At 34.6% G+C, this 21504-nt stretch overlaps 1 protein-coding gene across 4 annotated transcripts in view; it reads left to right on the top strand.

Annotated features, from left to right (window-relative positions):
* LOC110377185 (modifier of mdg4) overlaps positions 1 to 21504 on the top strand; it is a 452561-nt gene that overhangs the window by 65910 nt on the left and 365147 nt on the right. The gene's annotated exons all lie outside the window — the stretch shown is intronic.

Here is a 21504-nt window from a genome sequence, read left to right as displayed (position 1 = left end):
AGAACGGGGTGCAGAGCAGCTGTCACCACTGTTGGAGATCAACTTGTTAAGGAATTTGCCGAACATAATCATTAGTTATCTTCGTTCATTAAACAATTAGTTTATGCCGAAAACATAATAGTAAGCTGAAAAGGACGGCATGCGCAAACTATTAATCCTACTATTATACACACTTTTTATAGTGAAAACGTTAATGAGATATTTTTGTGTTATTATTTTTCCTTTGCCGTTATATTATTGAAAACGGAACATTATTTCTGAGTAATGTAGATGGAATCAAACTGGAAACTCGTCGTGATTTTTGACTGACTGATGTGTGGAGTTCCTTAATAAAAGTATTTACGTATTTCATGTTTCTTAATTAATTTTGTTTTCACCTAAGACTCAATGCAAAGTAGGTATCATAAAAAAGGTGTTTCATATTATAATTTGACATTTCAGTTCAAAAGCTTTACACTGAAAGAGGCACTGAAATGCTCCTAATAAGAGGTTATAAGTTTACCAGGCATAACTTCAAGGGAGGGAAGACTAGATGGCACTGTTCAGTGCACAGCAGAACCGGATGCCGAGCCGCTGTTTTCACTGTTGGTGATTATCTCGTCAAAGAGTTCGCCGAACATAATCATTAGTAGCTAATATTGTTTCAAGTGCGTCCATAAAAAATACAAAGAGTTATCACTTACTTCGATTTGAATTTATTAAGGATTCTAAGTTACTTTGACTCAATAACATGCAAAACCCTGCCCTGTTTATAGGTAATTAAGTAAAGGCATCGAAATGGTACTCATGTGTTGTTTTTTGCGTTTTCAGTTCAAAAGATTTTAACTAGCAGAGGCACTGAAATGCTTGTAATAGGCGGTTACAAGTTTGGCAAGCACAGCGTGAAGAGTGGAAAAACAAGATGGAACTGTACATTAAAATCAAGAACTAGATGTAGAGCAGCATGCATGACTATTGCGGACGAAATTGTGAGAATATTTGCCGAACATAATCATTAGCAATATTGTTTCTGGTTTATAAATTTAAAAAAAAATCTTTTGATTTATTATACTACAGGATAATACTGTGCTAAAGGATTTTTCTGTTTTATTTTTGCGATTTTCGTTGATGCTTTATAAGAACTTCAAATGCTACATAATAGGGTAAACTATGTTCAACTTTGGTACCAGTCTTTCCTAGCGGTGTTGGATGGCCTGGGTAACTGGGTTGAGGAGGTTAGATAGAACAGCTCCTTGTAAATCAGTGATACTCAGCTGCATTCGGTTAGACTGGTAGAGATGACGATGATGCTCAACTTTGGCAGCTTCAGGTTTACGAGAGGTGTGACCTTAGGTGCTAGGTATTAATGGTAATATGCTTTGAACAAACATTATGGGCAAGTGGCAAAGCTACCAGCATCACTATTACGACACAATTGTTAAAGTATTACTGGATCACAAATATTAACAATTGGTTTAAAGATGTTGGACTGTAACGTTTAAGAACTGAAGGGTTTTTCGAAACTCACTAGCCCCCATTTTGGCTGTTGAGTGCAGTTTCTTTTTGAAACTATATACATTTAATTTTATTCACGTATTCAATTTATCAGCTCGAGTGGTACATATGTACACCGTCTTTTTATGGTACGCGTAGTATAATTACAAAGAGGTATGAACAGGTATTTCATGTTTTTGCCTTTTTCAGTTCTTAAAATTACCACATCAAGAGGCACTGAAATGCTTGTGATAAGAGGTCATAAGTTCTCAAAGCATCGCGTGATGGGAGTAAGAACCCGATGGTATTGTTCAGTAAAGACGAGAACCAAATGTAAGGCAGCATGCATAACTGTTAATAACAGAATTGTGAAAACGTATGCCAAACATAATCATTAGCCATATTATTTTCTCTTTATTAATTAAAAGAATAATTTATAAACATTGGTTTATACCACTTTGATTGATCATACTACAGGATCATGCTACTGGTAGGTAAAGCATTTTTCGGTTTTATTTTTGTATATGCTTTATTTATGGTAAAAACAATGTTACTACGGGTTTACTAGAAGTGTGAATTGCAGTACGCTTAGAACAGACTAAGTACAAAGCTACCAGCACCATTATTTACAAGGCAATTGTTAAAATTTTATGGAAACTCAAACATTAGCCGGCAATAGATTTCTCGGACGTCACTGATAATCTTTTGCCAAGTTTTAGATGCAATCCACAAACTATACAAAAATGTAGCCCATCTAGACGCGCCCTAACAAAACTAATTAAATTCTATTTAATTCCTTTATTATAGATTATGTTGTGACAAGGACTGTAATACGTACATCGTTGTTTTTATAGTGCATATAGTTAAGGAAAGGTACGAACAGGTATTCATGTTTTTTCAATTTCAGTTCAGAATTTTATAACTAGAAGAGTTTTGTTTTATTTTGTCTATTGAATCGAACATCAAAGGTGGGGTGTACCTAAAGAGTTTTTTATATAAATGGGTTCGGGTCTCGAAATGGTATCTTATAAGTACTTATTTGTCTTTTTCAGTTCAAAAAATTCGCACCAACAGAGGCACTGAAATGCTCTTAATAGGAGGTTATAAGTTTACCAGGCAGCGCGTTGTGGGCATGAAAACAAGATGGCATTGTTCCGTCAAAACTAGAACAGGTTGCAGAGCAGCTGTCTTCACTGTTAATGACCAAATTGCCAGAGTATATGCTGAACATAATCATTATTAATATTGCAAGTTTATTTATTAAAATAGTATACAAAAGGTGGGTTTTCCTTGTACACATTGCATTTAGGTTACATCTATTATTTAAAAGCAAGTTAAAGTATCAAAAAAAAATTATTTAGTTTTTTTTCCTTTTTAGTTGAAAAGATCCAGACTATCAGGGGCGCTGAAGTTCTCATAATAACAGGTTATAAGTTTAACAAGCACCACGTTAAGCTACCAAAAACAAGATGGCGCTGTTCATTGCACAACAGAATTGGATGCAAAGCAGCCGTCTTCACTATTCATGATCAAATTGTTAAAGCAAATCTTAAACATAATCATTAATTGTATGAATATATTTAAGTATAATGAGAATGCAATCATTCCATCTCTGTGTGACACTCTTTTTTTTAACTCTCTTTGTTAAGTATACTGACTGAGGACCTACTTGAGTAGTTTATTTTTACATAATTAAAATAATACGGTTTAGAAACCACTATTATTTTTTTTGCATTTACCTTGATTTCTTTTAATTTTTGGTTATTTATATCTTAATTTTAGTGGAAAAAATTACAACGAGGCGAGGTGCTACAATTCTAGTGGCAGATGGGCACTGCTTTTACAAGCAAAACATTAACGGCATCCGAACACGGTGGGCCTGTACCTCGAAAGCGCGCCTCAAGTGTAAAGCAACTATCACGACTTACGGGAACACAGTGATAAAAACCTTTTTGGTACATACCCATGATAAGAATAACTTTGGCACTGATATAACTGGTGGTGAAAAAGAAACTTTGGAATGTCTTCGCTAGCTTGATCCTTGTATTAACTAAAAAGTTTAAATTAAAAATTCGTATCAATATAACATTAAATATTTTGTTCGTTACATATTTAATGTCCATAGCATTATTTAAATAATATGAATAACTTGTTTTAATGTTTTTTTTTAATTAACAAATTAGTCATTTACCGTAACAATTTTTCGTTTCAAATACAAACCTTGGAACTTTTTTTCCCCATTACATATCGATGATTTAAGTAAATATTGTTCGCCTGTACTAATGTATGCTATTTGTTATTTTAAGTGGAAAAAGTACTAACGAAGCGAGGAGCAACTATCCTTGTGGCTGCAGGAGAGCAGTTCTACAAGCAGAAAGTGCGGGGTTGCCGAATACGTTGGCACTGCGCCAGGAAAGCGCGCATGAAGTGCAGGGCTTCCATCACCACCCACGGAGACACCATCATCAGGTGCTATCTACAACATAACCATGATACAGAGGAAACAGACCTTGCCTACCGTATAGTACAAAAACAAACTTTGGGCTATCTCATAGAATGAACTTAGTTAGATTTACCTGAGAAATTTGATCCTAAGCAAAATATTTTTACTTATCAATGAAATGAATGTTAAACAAAGCCAATAATTATTAGTAAATACGGGATATGAATCTCTCTTTTATTTAATGAATTAAGTGGCTTACTTTGTGATAAGAATAATGTTTTTTGACCTGACTTAATTATTTAATTAATCGTATTTATGTGTTTTACTCGAATTAAATGATGTGTTTTTACAATTTGTGTTTTTATGCCAACATGCATAGAAAATAGTAATATTTTTATGTATTATTCTAGTTCTGAGTACAGAGATAAACACGTTGTGTACACAAGTTTGAAACACAACAACACACAACACTGTTATTTAAAAAATTAGTCCTATTGAATATTTTATTAAATGCTGAGCATGTTTGCCTTTATTATATCCACCCTAGTCTTATTTGGGGTCATGCATATTTTCACCGGTTTTCAATGTGTATATCTTTAAAAAAGTCAGAAATTTTGTATAGTCCGGTCAATTTAGACATAAAACAGTGGCCAAATAACAATAACTCCCGGAAAGCCAAATTTTGGTGGAGAGCTTGGGTTTACTATTACAAATAAAATCTTAAAAGTCCCCATCGATCCCATGGGTGCGTCAAAAGTTATTCGAGGTCAAAAGTCAAAATTGGAGGTTTTTTGTTTTTTTTCGAAAATGTTAAAATTTTATCAGATACACCGTTTACATTTATTTCAGTGGAATTTGCGGTATCAGCGAGAGGAAAGCCGGTCATAGTTGCAGAGGGCTTTCGCTTTCACAAAGAGAAGGCTTTTGGCGTGAAGACTCGATGGGGGTGTAATAGTAAGAAACGATACAAATGTAACGCCAGCATTACAACTGTTGAAGGCACAGTAGTAAAGATGAATTTATTTCACAACCATGGGTGACTTTGTGATTTTTACCAAAAAGGTTTACCAGTCTCTGTTGGAAGCTCGGTACTCGAAGTTGTTGACTCATATCTACCTAGGACAAGTAGTCCAATTAGGCAGGTCCGACTTCGAGAAAGAGGTCGACCGCCGAATCCAACTCGGCTGGGCAGCGTTCGGGAAACTACGCAATGTCTTTTCGTCCGACATACCTCAGTGCCTCAAGACGAAAGTCTTCAACCAACGTGTGTTACTAGTTATGACTTACGGCACCGAAACGTGGTCTCTCACTATCGACCTCATCTCAAAGCTCAAAGTCGCTCACAAGCTATGGAGAGGGCTATGCTCGGTGTTTCTCTACGCGATAGAATCCGAAATGAGGAGATCCGTAGACGAACTAAAGTCACCGAAATAGCCCCCCGGATTAGCAAATTGAAGTGGCAATGGACTGGCCATATTGCTCGCAGAGCGGAGGACCGATGTGGTCGAAAAGTGCTAGAACGGAGACCACGGACTAGCAAGTGCAGCGTAGGGCGTCCACCAACAAGGTGGACAGACGACTTTGTAAAGGTCGCCGGAAGACGCTGGATGCAGGTCACCTCCAACAGGTATCTGTGGAGATCTAAGGGCGACGTCTATATTCAGCAGTGGACATCCTATATCTGATATGATGATGATGAGGTTTACAGGTACGGCACAGCTTCAACCCAGCGACTAACTTGTCTTTTAAAGGACAATGGGCAGATTGGTATACCCCACCAATAGCAATGTCATATATATCATTGGATAGGCCTTTTTATGTAGAACAACATTTACTATGACAGCTTTGCTGAAATGTTTGTCCGTTCTGAGATATAGATCAAAAACTGTGCAAAAGTTAGAACCAAGTAATCTATTCATAACTCAAGTTTTTAAAGGAAAATCTAAGTACTACTAAGTGTATGTCTTGTAAGTACTACCTGTTGTGCCCGTTAGGGTCCATAACTGTTATTGTTATTTAACATTTCCAATTTTTACTGTTCCAACTGGATATTGGGCGTAATGAGAAACCGCACCAATAGCAAAGTCATATATATCGTTGGACAGGTCTTTTTAACCACCAACCTTCTTTTTAACCCAAAATCCAGTTGATACAATAAAAGGTTGAAATGATACATAATAGTAACAATTATGGACCCTAACGGGCACAACAGGTAGCACTTACAAGACTTACACTTAGTAGTACTTAGATTATCCTTTAAAGACTTGAGTTATCAATAGATTACTTAGTTCTAACTTTTGCACAGTTTTTGATCTATATCTCAGAACGGACAAACATTTCAACAAAGCTGTCATAGTAAATATTGTTCTACATAAAAAGACCTATCCAATGATATATATGACATTCCTATTGGTGGGGTATACCAGGTCCCATATATTTGTGCCCATTGTCCTTTGACACTTAAATCGTATCACAAAAAAAAAAAATATAACGTCAATATAAATAGCCAACAACTGGGTGACAGCGAGCATGCAGCTATCTAGCGGTGCCGTGTCCAGCCATTCCTGGGTGCTACCTTTACTCAATTTCATGTACAGTTGTAACTTTACCAAGTACGCAGTGCGAATCATGGCTACTATATACAAGCCATTGGTAAAGATTTACTTAATTAGAAACATGAACAATAATTGTTGTAACAGTTTTATTTTGCTAATCTGAGCTTAGTATAAAAATACTAATAAAGTTTGATTATTTTCTTCTAACTAAAGCTGTACTTTCATTTCATAACCTTTTTAAGTGTGAGCAGAAAGCCTAAATCCAAATATTTTATATATTTATTTCTTTTTTCAGTAACACAGTTCAAAACCAGTAGAGGGACAGTCATGTTATTGGTTGGAGGGTACCGGTTTTCGAAGGAAAAAGCCATGAGTAATGGGAAGACAAGATGGCAATGTTCGGTGAGGTCTCGAACCAAGTGTAAAGCTTTCCTCACCACCATAGGCGATCATGTGCTGAAGAGTTGCTTGGAGCATAATCATAAAGCATAAGGATTGCTCAAACTGAAGGCGGAACTGCAATGCAAATGTTATGTGTACGATGTTATAGGCAATGGATGTTTTGACGGATTGCAAAGATTTTTTTGGTATTATGTATGACGGTGATTTATCACTTTCTGGTTGAGATATTTGATTTTCAATTGAGAGGCAGAATAAGCTTTTCACGTATTTAACGTTGGTTGGGTACAGCGATGAAGCGAGAAAATGAAAAATTAGGAAATTTGACTTTTCTAGCATGAAATCAATATATAATCTAACTAATATTATAAATGTGAAAGTAACTCTGTCTGTCTGTCTGTCTGTCTGTCTGTCTGTCTTTTCTTCACGCCTAAACTACTGAACCGATTTGTGTGAAATTTGGTACAGACATAGTTTGGAACTTGAGAAAGGACATAGGATAGTTTTTATTACAAAAAATAAAAATAAAAAATAAAATTTATTCCGGACATATAGCGCCATCTATTGGTCAAACCAAAAATATGCCGGAAGACACTATTCCATGCGAACGAAGTCGCGGGCAAAAGCTAGTTAGAAATAAATTCAATAAAAATTAGAAATTATTTGTTGATTTATTAGGGCGGAATAGTTGCAACTGCATCATGAAGTAATTTAGGTTTAAGAAATTCTGTAGGATATTGTGCCTTTTGTGAACTATCGTGATATTAATAAAAGGTGAGAACAATCCATGGATGTGCTAGATAGATTATATTTTATAATAAGGTTAAATTTACAATCAGTTACATTCAAATGAATTGAATAATGATATATTTTGCTAATGTTTTGACAAGTGTCAGTTTTTGTACCTTTTACAATGCAGTTGTTGAAGAATAATAAAATGTTTCTATTATATTATTTATTTTATTTTCATTGCTAAGGAAGTATATATTTTCTACATTTGAGCGGGCATGCAATTTGCACAATACTTTCCTTAATCGTTCTTTTATGGTGATATTTGTTTCAGTGGTTCAGACGAGAAACGGTACTTGGTTACTGTTCGTGGGGGGGCACCGCTTCTCCAAAGACAGGGTGACTGACTACAAGACAAGATGGCGGTGCTCAGCCAGACATCGGTTTAACTGTAGGGCTTATGTCATCACGATAGGTGATAACGCCATTTTCAAGGCTTGTCTTGACCACAACCACGGCTTCACCACTTTGAGGAGAGTAGAATAAGTATTATTTATAATGTGCATTCATTTATTCAACAACTAACTTCAATTATCAGTTTCATTAACAACAATTGGGAACTTCTTCGCGCTTCCGAATAAACTCTTATTCTCTTATTCTTTATTGCACACTTAACAATACATATTAAAAAATAATAAAGACAGTTTATGTACAATGGCGAGCTTAACCCAGAATTGGGTTCTCTTACAGCCAACCTTAAAGCCATGGAGAGATTTGATAGTGGTAGGGTAGATTAAAAAGTGCACAACAAACATTGAAAACTAACAAAAATATCAAATAACAATATACTAAACATATATATGTAGTAAAACTACACAATACATAAACATAATACATATAAAATATATATATATATATATACATACGAATATAAATGTCATTCATGTCGATAAATAGTATTCCTTTACTCGTCTCTTGAATGCACCCAACGATGGGCTTTCGCGTATCGAATGTGGAAGGGAATTCCACAGTCTCACAGCACGAACAGTGAACGATCCATCATAGCGGCTCGTAGTGTGGGAAGGGACACGAAGAAGGAGAGATGAGGAAGTGCGACAAGGTTTGCCTCTCGGAACAAGAAACTCAAAACGTTCCCGAAGATATCTTGGTGAGCGAGGATTGTAGAGAAGAGAGAAGAGAAAAGAAAGAATGTGAGCATCTCGACGTCGCCGAATAGGCAACCACTTCAACCGACTTCGAAATTCCGACACATGGTCGTACTTCCTGAGCCCGAAAATGAAGCGGATGCACAGATTCTGCAGACGTTCGAGCTTATCTAGAAGTTCCTCAGTCTATAAGTAAAACTATAAGTAAAGGATAAGAAATACTAGGCCATCGTTTTATGGTCATAAAAGAACTAAGGGTGCATCGATCAAAGAAAATTCAAAAATTCTCATTCTCAAAAATGTACGAACTCTTTTGAGTGGTACCTACTGTCAATTTAAAGATTTCATTGTTTCTAAGTAACGTTGGGTGGGACTTCATGAGACCTTCAAGTGTTTACATCAGTATTATCATGAATTAATTTGGAGTTGAGCATCCATAAGCATATAAACTCATTGGTTATCTTGTGCACAAAAAAAAGGCTAGACGAAACAAACTGTTTATATTAATTAACCATAAGAAAAGGGTAATTAGATAGTAAAAAAACTTTGTACATATTTTATCAATAATTCCATGGCTTGTTATATCGAAACTAGTCATTTACTTACCTACGTAAGATCATAAATACAATATTGATATTAAAATACAAAGCAACACACATGAGTATTATTTAATGTCAATTTTTATTTTCTTACAAGAAAGTGCTTTGGTAGTATAATTTTTTGCAAGTTTTGGTCATAATTTATTTTCAGTGGAAAAAGTATACAGTAACAGAGGTGGGGTGATGCTTCGAGTAGGAGGATATCGTTTTTCCCATCAAAAGGAAGCGTCGAGGGATGACAGGTCCAGGTGGCAGTGTTCCGTCAGGGCTAGAACGAAGTGCAGGGCTTATATCTCCACTTATAAGGACATTATCATAAGGTCTAACCTGCACCACAACCACTAGTTCAACTCGCGAAATAAATTAGCAAATTCAGTGAGTTCACTTCTAGATTCTAGAGGAATTATTAAAGACTGTCAACAGTATATAAGTTTAGTTTTAAGACCCAAAGACAAAATTGACGTTCGAATTACAAAGTTATTTTGAAATTGTAGTGTATAATTTTGTCTCCAACACCTCGAATACGGTCGTACTTGGAATAGCCATTGGTATTACAAATAGAGGACTGTGTCATTAAAACCTTTGACTGTAAGGATACATGTTTTTTTTTTCAGTGTTGGAAGTACTCACGAACAGAGCAACACGGATGTTGACGGCAGACGGTTTTCGATTCTCCAGGGCGTACAGGAACGGCATGAAGACTCGCTGGCAGTGCTCCACCAGATCTCGCACTAAGTGCTCAGCCTTCCTCGTCACTATCGAAGGCGTTATTCTAAGGAGTAATTTAAAACATAATCATACAGAGTAACTTGTATTTCTTTACATATTTTATATTGTTACATCGAATTAAATGTATACTTATTAACAATAGCAGCTAGTTACACAATCATTTATTGCTTTAAAGCCTTAAGAATGCCTCCTGCTCAGTTTCAACTCGGTATATGTTTTTTTTTAATTAGGTACAACAGAATTTTTTTGGTCCTCCGCAGGCTGGATTTGTGGATATTTTTTGTTATTTTAAATGTCAAATTTTTCCATTTATGATATCTTTTTCGTACATTGGGTATATTTTTATTTTTCAAGTGCAAAACAAGCTTTTTAAAATGGAATTGTGTTGGATAAGATGCAAGTTGATCGTGCATTGTATAACTATTTCAGCTTACTGTCTAACCGAGTCCTTGTGAATAAATGTTCACAATTTTCTTAATAACAGTATCTATGGTTTTTTTGCCGGGTCTTCTCTATGGGATCAAGTTTTAGGAATCTAGACACACGGCAGTGTGTCCGCCAAGTTCGAGTTCTGTATTTACGCGAAGTGACATTTCTTAAGAGCCTGCAAGGGCTTACTTGAAATAAAAATATTGGCTTTTACTTGACACATTTATCATATGGTTATGTTAACTTGCGTTTCAGTTGAATGGGTGTTGACGAGACGTGGTACCTACATGTTGGCAATCGGAGGACATAGGTTTAGTAAAGCTGCCGATTTCAACAATAGACAACGCTGGAATTGTTCCGTTAAAACCAGAACCAAGTGCAGAGCCAAAGTCAATACCATTAACAATAAAGTCGTTAGAAGTTTTTTGGAACATAACCATTAAATGTACTTTGTCGATTTTACTTTTTGTACATTATTTTGGTCTTCAATTGGTTTGTAATTGAAAAAATAAATGCTAGGTGGTTAACTTTGAAAGACATTCATTTCATTGTGTATCACAGTCATTTCAGATTAACTACTCATATCGTAAAAATGTTTGGAAAGAAATGTACTCATTATCTGAAGCATTTAACCTGTCAGTTCACAGGGTATTGACTGAAAGAGGTACGGAACTTCTGATTGTGAACTGTTTTCGCTTCTCCCGCTCCGGGATAGTTGGGCGTAATGGCCATATCCGATGGCAATGTACTACGAAGACTAGAACCAAGTGCAGAGCCAGAATTACTACCCTCGGGGATCTCATTGTAAAGTCCAATTTAAACCATAACCATAGTTATTAAACAAGCGGAGATTTTTGATAGATCTGAGTTGAGTCGTACGTACTCAAGCACTTTTATAACTCTACTGTTTAAATATTTTATATAAAGTATCACAATTATTATTGAGCATTATGTAAATAAAAGTTAGACTTTTTTATCGATTATAGGTATGCTTGCGAATTTCTTCCTAGATATAATGTGTTAAATTCTGATTGAAGTTATGTAAGTTGTAATAAAAAATTGTTGTCAGTTGCAATGTTAAGTACTATGTCAATTGGACGAAATTATGATTAAAAGTTACCCGTTTAGCTGTTGTTATCTTTTTTCACTTTCACGGCTTTTTAATGTCAAACGTTTTAGAACTCATCATCATCAACATTGGCCACAGAGCATCTGGGTCAGATGATTGTAGCAGTGCTTGTCCATGCGGTTATTAGTGCCGCAAGCACGTTTTAGAATTATCGTAAATAAAACCTACTTTAGACTTGCAGTTTAGGAAACAGTAACAAACTTGTTTTCGAAACTTTTGAAAACTAATTGTTATTTTTGCAGTTCCAGTGTTTAGTGAATCTCGGTATGGTAATCCAATAATAGAGTTGGGACCGTATCGCTTCCGACGTAGCAGTGTGTCAAGCTGTGGCCGCAGAAGGCGCTGGGCTTGCTCCACCAGCCTGTCCACAGGGTGCAAGGCGACACTGACGACACTCGATGATATCATCGTCAAAGCCACCAATGAACACAAACATTAATTTGCCTTTGTTTTATTTTTTAATTTTATAAATTAGTTTCGGTTTAAATTTTTTTGTTGATTGCGAATACGTACTGCTTTTTTAGTGATGTGTAAGGAATGAGATGTAATATAATGCACGAGCTATACCTATGTACTTAAGTACGAGTTTTGATTTTAGTGCATTATAATTCCCGATATGTTATTTTAAGTTTTAAATTCCGCAATATTGTAAAATGTTGTTACTATATCCATATGGGCTATTTAGCAGAATATGTGGACAAATGTGTTGTCACTTTTATTGAACACTTTTTTGTAGTAGTATAGTATGTAAAACTTGCTACACTTGGTTGGTATAACGTGGAGATGCTTTGGCTGAAAGCCACTGTGTCCTAACGCAAAGATGCTTGCATTCATTACTAAATTAATACTTTTGCTCGACTGTGCTTTGCATGTTGATAAATCTTACATGATCTGTTATCCCGACCTGATTTGATCTGTTAATTTCATTTTAATTATAATTTGATTTCCCTAATACACCGATGTTTTAATTTCATTGATTTGTTCATTTATCCCACTAAACTTTATTTTCTTATCAGTTTTCTTATTCGCCTTCCAATTTCTAGCAGCCTATTACCATAATGTTTTGAGTCTTTCAGTTCTAGAAAATACCAATTGTTGGTATAAGAGATATCATGACAATTTTAAGCAGGTATTTGGGCTCCTAGGAAGTGGGAATGTTTTAACCTGATGGTTCTTACTTTGTCAGTCCCTTGTATATTTTCCTCCCCTAACTGGAGGTTTTTGATTGTCCCTTTTTCAGTTCCGGTTTTTGGCAAAACTCGATTTGGGACCCCGGTGATCATCGTGGGGAAGTATAAGTTCTATAGAAGCGGAAACTCCGGGGTTTGTGAGCGTTGGTACTGCAGCAAGAGGAAATGCAAGGCCACGCTCATCACCGACAATGACGTCATAGTCAGGACTAGTGGCGAACATAATCATAAATGACTTTTAGAACAACGGTTTGCTTGAAAAAAATACTGTCTTATATTAAGTTATTAAGTTTAAGAAATGAAGGCATGTGCATTCACTTCTTAAACTATATTTAATAATTTACCATAAAAAGGAATATTTTTTGGACTTACGTACTACTGCGCTTGTTATCATGTTCTGTTAGAACATGAATGTTATGGTATAATGTAATAGCATTTTCTTAAGAACGTGCCAAAAACTTGCAGTGCAAGTGCATAAATTTCTTAATTAATTCAGAAGTCATTCATTCAGAATTTTAACATTTTTTTTTCTTTCTCATTTCAACTACTTATGTTTGTCCTTAATATCTTAAGTGATTATTTAATAAAATCAATGCTATTAACATGAAGAGTTGTCTATACAAGTTTATTGCTGTACATTTAAGGGTGCAACATGTAACGTAATTAAGTCAAAGTTACTTTTTATTTTTTTAACTCGCCATTTTATATTGAAACAAAATTGAAGTTAAGTTTCTTCGAATGAGAGGTTATTGTAGTTTACTAAGTTTGATTACTTGCTTATTATGTGTGAATTTATAAGAATAATAAGAAATGTTTAGTTTGACTTTGTAGATGTTACCACATCTGAATATATTTTTTGTTATATTAGTTTTACTTCGTACTTTTCTATCTGCTTTGTACTATTAAGTTTGTAGTCTTCAGTATTTTTAACGCGTGTACACTGCAAAACTAAACAGTCGGCTGACTGTAGAATCGGTGGTATTTTTTTTAATTGTGTATTAAATCAAAATTTTTAGTCTGTCTGATACCTGATTGTTGTTACATGTGTACTTCCATTCATTTTCATACTGATTTATGAGCCCAATCCTTGCATCGGTGTGCGCATTCTAAATATTACATTCTATACCGAACTAGCCTAAATAAGTGCCTTAAGTGATAGCGCTCATGAAACCGTCCTAATAATCATACACTTTTCCATCATACTCAGTTTTGCCTAATCGATTTTCAGTTGAATGAAATCATCAGTATGTTTTTAAGAAAATATAAACTTCTCCATAATGTTACTTTATTGAATGAGGATTCGAATTATTTTAGTTCTAAGAAAAATATTATGTTGATTTTGTAAAAAATAAACTAGGTACTAGTAAAGCTTTTCAGCCTTCTTTATGATAGCTACAAGCATATTTGTATGGGTTGCCCATGTCCCATAAGAGACCCCTAAGAGTCCCCTGAGACATTTTATATTATAGAAAAAATGTTACTATTTACATAGTTTTTATAGTTCAAGACTTATGGCTTAAGACTCAGGTTATTTCTTTATGTAGTTTATCTATGTGTAAGTAAATAAGTATATCGAGCTTACTGGTGCAAAGTACCGTTTAAGTTGGCCATTTATAATAAAGTTTTTTTGTATTAAGTATTTGACTCATTTGATTTATAAGCTTAGTACCAACACGCCCGAATGTTTAGAGCGAACATACTAAGATTTGTATAAAAAAGACCACCATTAAAAGTTCGCCCCGCACTGGGTTGGTTACTATTATTTTTAAAATGTATACGTTTGCATATTTTTAATAAAGTACCATTATGAAATCATATATAATATATATTTTTAATTGTAATCGTTTTCCAAGGTCTGTATTTCGAGACTACAAAGCGTGGAGGACAAATCCTTCATTATGGAGAATATCGCTATTGCAAGCATAGTTCCAGCCTCCCGCCTAGGACCAGATGGATCTGCTGCAAGTACAAGCAAGGATGCCGAGCTACCCTAGTCTTAATAGACAACCAACTTGTCAGGGTTTTAAACTCACATACACATTGAACTTTCATTTAATTTAATCAATTTAATTTAATGCATGATGTTATAATTCTAATTTACCTATTTATTATAATTTAAACATTTTGTCTGTGTGTGTATTTAGTTGGTTTGCCTTAAATTAATTAACTTCCACTAGTGGTTAGAAAAAAAAACAACATATTCCCTTTTCTAATATTACTTGGTTTTAAATGTGTATGAAAGGAGCTTACAGGTTTGTGATTATCAAAGATGTATCATTCTGTAAACAATACACAAGTTTTGTAACCGTTGGTTTTATTGCGTCTTATCACTCACAAACTAAGAAATTGCGTCTTATCACTCATAAACTAAGAAATTAAATTACTTCGTATACTTGTCGTTTAAACGGGAATTAATAAAATTTTGTTCTAAAAAAGTTTTTCATATACATGTACCTCTTCTGCATCTAAAGGTCCGTATTTCGCTACGTCTCGTAAAGGGAAGCCACTGCTGAGCTTTGAAGGCCACAGGTTTAACCAGCACAGCTCCAGCAAACCTCCGAAGACCAGGTGGCTCTGCTCAAAGGCAGGCTGTACCAGGACTATCATCATATTGGAAGATCAAATCATAAGGACTTTGAACGAACATAACCATTAACTGTAAAAAAAATGTATAGGGACTCTATTTTTTGAGGGTGCTATAAAATTTTATGACTAATAAAGTAAGATATTTCGAAGTAAATAGGTCAGGTCATGTGCGCGTAACATGATATGTTAAACTTTAAAATAACTTAAATATAGAAATGTTTTAATATAACTGATAGGTATTTGGGAGCGAAAAATATTCTAAATAGAGTTTTTTAAATACATAATTTTATCTGGATACAAATTAAAGAACTTGCTTTTGAAAAATGTCTTTTTTTTTTTTTATACAGAACATAAACACAATGTAGCCTAGTAAACAGATGCTTGAATAGAAAGTAGTAATTGTGCTTTGATCGTTTCAAATAACTTTCCATGTTACATTTTACAGGTTCAAATTATGGGTGCAAGTTTGAGAGGACACGATTTGGTAACCCTGTGATAGTGGTGGGAAAATATCGATACAATAAGTGGAGTGGCAGCAAAGGTCCTCAAATTAGGTGGACCTGCGTGAAGAACCAGCAGGGTTGTCGCGCAACCATCACAACTATCGATAATATTATCGTGAAAACGAAGAATTTTCATACGCATACGTGATTTACAGCTGCTAATGATCTAATTATGTCATCAAGCCATTATTATTTGCCTAGCTTTTTTCCATTTTGGTGGGCAGTTTCTAGTCTAGACGTATTACATTTAAGTCTCTTTGTTTAACATAGGTACGTTCGTTGCCTATCTGTTATACTGATAACAGATGATTTTCTTACTAAGGGTGTCCCATGCCATTAGGCATTTTCTCATATTTGTAAACATGATGCTTTTCTACATGTTTATAGAAAGCTAAAGCGAATATATTACACTATTTATTTATATGTAGGGTTTTTATTGTATTAAAAAGTGTGGGTGTATTTTATACAGGCCTGCGTAGTGCATATTGTGAAACTATTGAAAGTGTGTTTCATGATAACAACATCCATAAAAAAAAAAATGATGACTATATCAAGACAGTCTTTCCAACTATATACTTTTATTAAGATTTGTTTAGAATACGTAAGTGACCAACATTCGCAGAAAAAGGTTTGAACGCAGGAAAACGGAAGTATTTTCTTTAAATTAGATTCAGTGCCATCTCGTAAGTGAGACAGTTGAAAATGTTTAAGAAAGATTAACTGGATAATGCAATGTAATACTTCATAGTCATTACAATTTTTAGTTTGTATGATGGGAATATCTTCCCATCGCTAATTTATATTCTCTACTCTTCGTGTGCATTTTCAAACTGGTTATTTTATTCTGTAGGTAAGAGTTTTGAGTTTTATTTATACTATAGATTAATTTTATACACAAAAAGAAGTATACAAAGTAAATATTTGTAATTTTAATTTTTTTAATGAAATAGAAGTACATGGTGTTTGAAAAGTAAGGCTAGATTTCCTTTTTGTTTTCAAATAGTTGAAGGTGCAAATCTATTTTTATGTAAACATATTATATGTGAGTGGAGTTATTAGTTTCGTAGCAGTATTAGCATGTGATCTTATTATTTAAACAGAATACAAGTGATATTATGAAAGTATTTAATGAAATAAACGTATGTTTCATACATGACTCATGATGAATGTTGTTTCACTTGAGTAGTTTTAAATACATATGTATGTTATTTTTGGGTGTTGAAAAATAGTACTAAACATGATATTCTTTTCAGGAATTAGTTACACGACGACTCGGCGAGGCTTTCCATGTCTTGTTATGGGTAACTACCGGTTCAATAAGTGGGCTCGCAGCAAAGAACCGAAGCTCCACTGGGTTTGTACACACAGTTACACGAGCCGTTGCCGAGCGAAAATCACTACCATCAATAATGAAATCGTGAAAGCTATGATCGAACATAACCATTGAAATAAGCTAAGAGACTTAGAGCTCTTGTCAGTTATTAACTTTGCCGCTGTTAAGTGGGATAATAGTATCTATGTAACAGTTAAAACGTTTGAACGTCGTCAAGTTAGAGTACGTGTACACGGTGCAAGTAACTCGCGCATGTGCCTCAACATGCGCAAGTGCATGCATAGCGCCTTTATTTCAAGTCCTAGTTGCCTGAAATAAAGAATAAATGAAATAAATAATATTATAATATTATGTAATCAATAAATTATTGTATGTACATAGGATAAAGATAAAGATTGATTTATTGCATAACTGCGTACATATTGATGTTTATTAATGTTTATTAGGGTATTATATATTATATAATATTGATGTTTATTAGGTTTTATTTTGTTTTTTTTTTATTCCTGGGTTCTTGATCGGTATTGCGGTATTGAGCTTTGAGTTTACCGTGCATCCGTAGTTAACTTATGGGTGTAACAGAGTAACGCGACAGCATAAAACATTTACTATTTTTAACTTAATGGCCACTAATTCATCATGATCATCATCATCTCAGCCTTTGGACGTCCACTGCTGAACATAGGCCTCCCTATTAGATCTCCACAGATACCTGTTGGAGGCGACTAATTGGCCACTAATTGCTATTTGTAAAGAACTTTAAGCTGTGCGATGTTTTTGAATACTTCTAACTTCTGCAAACGTTAAAGTAGTTGCGGTTTACATTTAAAAAAATACTCAAGATAAATATAATTCTTGAATGAAAACCTTTGTTTTTTTTTTTAATATTTCGTTGGTGAAAGGTCCTAAATAAACTTTAAAATCTGACCATAAAACCATTCAAAATCATTTCTTCCTTTTGACTTCAGAAATAACATTCACGAAGACACGGCGTGGGTTTCCCTGCCTTCAAATGGGTCCGTACCGGTTCCTCAGGGATGCCAAGAGCAAGGCACCTAAGACCAACTGGCACTGTTCTGGAAGGAGCGCCTATAAGTGCCCGGCGAGGGCGTGTACCATCAATAATGAAATTGTCAAAGCCATGACCGAACATAACCATTGAAATAAGCTGAGAGACTTACAGCTCTCGTCAATTAACTTTGCCGCTGTTAAGTGGGATAATTGTATCTGTGTATCTGTTTGTAATGGATGTTTCTGAATATTTTTATTTTCTGGAAACGTTAAAGTAGCTGCGGTGTACATTTAAAACTTTTTTCAAGATAAATACAATTCTTCAATTAGTACCTTTGTTTTTTTAACATTTAGTCGGTAAAAGGTTCTAAATACACCTTAAAATTTGACCATAAAACCCTTCAAGATCATTTCATGCTTTTGATTTCAGAAATGATATTCACAACGACGCAGCGTGGTTTTCCCTGCCTTCTAATGGGTCCGTACCGGTTCCACAAGTGTCCCAAGAGCAAGGAACCTAAGATCAACTGGGTGTGTTCTAGAAGGTTCTCCGATAGATGCCGGGCGAAGGTCACTACCGTTGGAGAAGTTGTTGTTCGTACCATGACTGAACACAGTCATCCATGAGAATATTGTGCTAAAAGCATTTACTTATAACATACTATAGGTACTATGTATTTATTGTAAGTACCTAAAGTGAGGCAATTAAGTAATAAAAGTTATTAAACATGATTTTTTGTCAGCTTTTTTTAACTAGCAGCATTGTTAAGATTTCTATATCTATGTTTTTCTATCTATATCATGTACTAAATTGAACAACGTCGTTTTTTAGAAATCAGGTTTTCAAAAACCTCGCAGGGACGTCGTTGCCTCCGTATGGGACCACACCAGTTTAATAGGTGGACTGGTAGCAAACCGCCCAAAACGATCTGGGTATGTTCCAAAAGTCGTAGAACCAAATGTAAAGCAAGAATCACCACTATTAACAACCGTATAGTCAAGCCTAATACAGAACATAATCATTGAACACCCCGATTGTATAAAAGTACTTCGATTATATAATTTCTATGCGTTCTCATACTTGATGCAAAAAATAATGTTCTTTATTAATTTACTTTTCGTCTTTAATTTTGAAAATATGGGGACATTAAGGCCCGGTTTTACTGGTTTAACGATAAAGTGGCAGTTAGTTACCTGATAGTTAATTCTATCTGCCAGAGACTATCAGTAACCGGTGAAACTGGCCATAATAATTACAAAATACTAACACCCGTTGTTAAGATGTAGAACTTGAATAAATTAATTATAATACTTACTAATAGGTGCTTTTTATTTCGATACATATGTTACTCGGGAAAAGTGTAGCTTTCCAACAGTAAAATAATTTTTCAAATCGGTTCTATAGTTGGGGAGCCTTTTCCAAATAAAAAAAACATTTCCTCTTTATTAAAATATTATAGATTATTATCGTTAATGACTATTTTGATTGTAGAAATATTCTTTACGAAGACACGACGAGGGTTTCCGTGCCTACAAATTGGAACATACCGGTATCGAGTATCACCCGGCGGGACACCTCCGAAGATCCACTGGCGTTGCGTGAGAGCTTTCCCACACAACTGCCGGGCAAGGGCTACCACTATTAACGGTCAAATTGTCAAGTATTTACATACACATAATCATTGAATGTGTTATATTTTGTCATTTATACATATAACTCAATAAATAATCATTCCTGAAATGTAAAAATAGATGCAATAATGTAATGTATATTATTATTTTTGAATTTTGTAAGTATGTGACTTAAATTATCAATTTTATAGTTTATGAATTTATATCTGGTTACGCTATGTATGATTTTGAACTTTAATGTAAGCATTTGTAGTATATGTATGTGATAGTTCATTATATTAATCTTATGATAGACAATTGAGGGAAAGTGTCAAATCAAATAAAGGGTTAAGGAATAAAAAAACACTTACTTTTTTATACCCCGCCTCGTTCACTAGTAGTATGCACATACAACTCATCATACTATCTTAGTTATTACATTACAGAGGTACTGAAAAAAACATGTGAATAGCTTGATATTTTATTACAGACGACGACGACCGCCCTGTATTCTCGACGTCACGATACGGAAAACCTGTGATACTACTAGGAAAATATCGTTTTAACAAGTGGAGTGGCAGCAAGGGACCTCGTGCTCGATGGCCCTGTGTCAAAGCCTGCTATGGATGCAAAGCAACCATCATCACTATGGACGATGTCTTTATACAATGTGTTCACGAACATAACCATTAAGTCGTCCATGTAAACAGGTGGTGACTACTCATTTTGGTACATTACATTACAATATTGTGATACTTTATTCAAAATTTATTGTGCTTTTCATTTAGTGGTTACTAGACTTAGGATTATATCACACTATCAAAATGTCGACTCTCGTCTTTACAACGGATCAATTGTTTAGATGTGTTTATTGGTATCTGATAAAATCCTTTACCAAGATCGATTACGATTTAATTTGGTGTGACAATTTTTTTTTTTGTGTGTTGTGTGTGAATATAAATCGATGTCACAAAATAACAGATTTTATTAATTATTATTTTATTCTATTTATTGCTTGCTCTAAACAAACTGATTGGAGTAGGATGTTTGGATCGATGGATCTTCAGCCTCGTGAAACTTTAAGAAAAACAATATCTCCAGCCGTGGGTTAAAAAGGAGCCGTGTTTGTTACAGAGTTTATATTAACTGAATCACGATGTGGAAAACCAGTTATCGAATGGAAAGGCCACCGGTATAATCTAAAACATCGCAAAAAAAATAACACTTCAGTGCGTTGGACTTGCGTTAAGCAACAACTTGGGTGTCCAGCAAAGCTTATAACAGTTAACAATTCTATTGTTCTTGAGAACTTTAGACATAATCACTAATGTTGCTGTTTTAAACTAATGTTTTTCAATAAACTATTACATTAAATTAACATATTTTAATTCAGTTTTTTTAGGAAATAACTTTTTTTCAGTGAATTAATTAATACATTTTTGTTTTCAGAGCCCATATATTCGACGTCTACCCGTGGCAATCCTGTGATAATTCTGGGCAAGTATCGTTACAACAAGTGTTCGGGTAGCAAAGGAGACCGGGCTCGCTGGCCCTGTGTCAAAGTTCATTCCTTGAAGTGTACTGCTGCGATCACCACTTTTGGAGACACCATTATAAAA

Source organism: Helicoverpa armigera, chromosome 14 (genome assembly GCF_030705265.1).
Source record: "Helicoverpa armigera isolate CAAS_96S chromosome 14, ASM3070526v1, whole genome shotgun sequence".
NCBI lineage: Eukaryota > Metazoa > Arthropoda > Insecta > Lepidoptera > Noctuidae > Helicoverpa > Helicoverpa armigera.
The sequence above is the reverse complement of the archived record's forward strand: the minus strand, read 5'-3'. Positions and strand labels throughout refer to the sequence as shown.